This window comes from Crocodylus siamensis, chromosome 4 (genome assembly GCF_052110815.1).
Source record: "Crocodylus siamensis isolate JL-2025a chromosome 4, ASM5211081v1, whole genome shotgun sequence".
NCBI lineage: Eukaryota > Metazoa > Chordata > Crocodylia > Crocodylidae > Crocodylus > Crocodylus siamensis.
Window position 1 is genome coordinate 174,904,115 of NC_143398.1, and position 3,130 is coordinate 174,907,244.

The following is a 3,130-nucleotide window of genomic DNA, read 5'->3' on the forward strand; positions in this document are numbered from 1 at the left end:
CCTGCTGCTTCCAGCTGTTCTATGAATGGCAGCTCCCCAGGTGTCTACTCCTCACCTGACTGCCTGCAGCACCCTGGAGGTTTCTAGACAGGAAGGGCACAGCCAGAAAAGAATGGGCTCTGGTAATTTCTGCCAGATGGTAAAAAACACAGGGGGCAATTTGTGTCCATGTCATTAAAAAGCTATTTCATTTTGGTATAATAGCATAGGCTTAATGTTGGTTTTCCAGCGTGCAGCATCAGGCCCCTGGGCTCTAGAACTTACCCCTGTGCAGCAGACATGAACAGCCCCATTCACGTGACACTGAGTTCCTGAAGGCCTGGCAGAGAAGTCATTGGGTCTTGCTATATATACTGGGTACTGAGAATGACTGGTTCTTTGTAGTGTAGTGCAGGGAATCCAATGCAGCCCGCATACCTAATGTAGAGCCTCCTTGGTCAGATGCTAGTCATTACAGGGTGCATCTACACATGCTTCTTTTAAGTGGGCTTAGCCTAAAAATCACCATTTTTAAAGCACATTAAGGGCATGTGTCTACACATGCAAGTACTTAATGCACCTTAAAAATGGCAATTTAAGGCCATGTAAGCCTATATTTGATACCTGCATAAAGCACGTATCAAATTTAGGCAAGAATAGCTAAGATGCATTAGTGCACGTGTAGATGCGCTAATGAGACTTGGCTATTTGCTCCTAAATTTAATGTACCTTAATGCACAGTAGCACATCCACATGTAGACATGCGCTTAAATCGCCTTCATGTGCCTTTGCTAAAGGTGCATTAAGTTTAGGCGTGCATAAATATACGTGAAGACAGGCCCACAGAGAACTTTCCCAGCATCCTTTTGGGACTGGAGTCCTGGAGCACACACTGGATAGAAACCTGAGGAAGAATGCTCCATGAATCCAGAAAGAGGAGGAGAAACTGCTTTCTTTGCTCCCCTACACTATAAAGAAAGCTGTTCAATTGATAAGTTTTATTTAGTTGAGGTCTTGTCTTATTTGTACAGAATCCAATGGGAATACATGCTAGGACATCTGTTTTTGCAGTGAGCTGGTATTAGGAAGCCTCCTTTCCTTTAGGAATAGCCAGTACCATCTAGTGACAAAACCTTGCAACGCCTGTGGGAAAATAAGGAATGGCTACAAATGAAGTTACCCTAAGAGGAGCAGGTAAGTAGTGAATGTGTCCGGGTTTCCAACACAACAGACCCAAAGACTGAAGAGATGCAGTAGGTATTTTTTCACTTAGAAAAAACAAGAGCACTCCTGTGATTTTTTTTTTCTTTCATTTCAAGAAAAGTCAAGTCCACCCTTAAAAAGATCTTCCAGACACAGAGATGTACCAGCAAAGGCGAGCAACGAGGGAAAGCCTCACAGGATATAGCTTTGCTTATCCTCAATATTCTCCTGTTAAATTTGACTTCCCTGTGTTTCCTGCAGCACCTTGCTTTGTTCACCATAGTTTTCCCTCACTAAAGATATATTAGTGCTCAGAAATGAGAAACAGATTTTCACACATTGCTCCAGCCTTCTTGTTCAGCTCTTGATCCTTACAAGTTATAAACACAACCTTTTGGTTTTCCTGTAGAGATCACAATAGTTGTGTTAGTACCCATGCAAGTGAAAAGTGTATTGGCTTTTTTGCTGACAAAACTGTCTATTGTGGATGTCTGCAAAGAACAGTAAAACTAATTTTCAAGCTCATGACTCAGAGTAAAGAAGCATGGTTTGCTAGTTAATTATTAACCTCTAAAATAACTTACATAGGGATGTGGAGGTTGTCTCACTCAGTCTCTAAATCAAACTTGAATGCCTTGAAGACAGTTTTAGCTCAAATGCAAGATACAGACTTAATGCAAGAACCACTTGTTCTAATTTTCTGGATGTTGTTATTAGGAGGTCAGTCTATAAGATCAGAATAGTCCCTTTTAGTCTTAAAATCTATGAGCACTGGATTAAAGTTCCCCCAGTGATTCGTCATCTCTAATAGTTGGCATTTGTATGCTGGAAAGCCAATCCTCTCTACACACCTATTAGGCAGGTTAATATCACTACCATATTTGATAGGGGATAGAGAGCCTAATATGTTACATGACATGCTCAAGGTTACATAGAAAGTCGATTTCAGAACCAGAGGTTCATCTATGACATCCATCCTATACACAAAAACAGAAAAACCAATGTCAGTGAACTTAGAGAATGACTGAACTCTCCACAGAGACAGCTTTGTTCATCCTCAAGTGCATTTTCCAGTGCTTTTCTGTCAAATTCTCCTGTCAAACAGTAATTTGAGATAAAGATCAAATTAAATGAGTTTAAAATTCACCTCTATTTAAAGATGAATGTATCTACTTAGCAAATGCCTGATCTTTTGGTATTGCTTGTGCAAAATCAGACTGTTTATAACCTATAGCAGTCAGACTGAGAAGTTGATGTGAGTGAAAACAATTGAAAACAATTGAAAGCTTCATGAGATTTAATTTTTAGGTTGTGTAAAAGTGATGTTATAGCTGTGATGGTCCAGAAATAATGTGAGGGGCAGGGATTTCTTAGGGCAATATTTTCAAATACAAGCTTTCAAATACAAAGTGTCCTTTATCAGGTCACCTCTTCCATTTGGCATTTGCATGCTGAAAAGTCAGTCCTCTCTACATCCCTGCCAGGTAAGTCACCTGATGAAGAATGTCATGCATTTTGACAGCTTGGGGAAGTTGAATAAAAGCTATTACCCTAAGAAATCCTTGCCTCTCATTTAATATTTAAGATAGTGTTTCTTAGACTGGCTTAAGCCTGCTCTGGAGGGTATTTGGCAAATGTCTAGAGGGTATGCAAAAAGAAGGAATGGGAAAGCAGAAGAACAGAAAGGGGAAATATAATTGGAGAAAAAGGAATAAAAAGAACGAAGTGAGGAAAATATCTACAGTTTCTTCTATAGTTGTAGAGGTTACAATGTGAGAAGTGACATATAGAGTTAGTTTTCTTAATATTTATAACACACAGTCATAGGGGTACAGAGTTGTATAACCGACTTAGGAAGGGGCATGTGACCCCCAAAAGTCACAGAGCCATGGCTCCATATCAAGAACAGTAACTAAGCTAGGATTTGTGACTCTGAGAAAGGGATTCA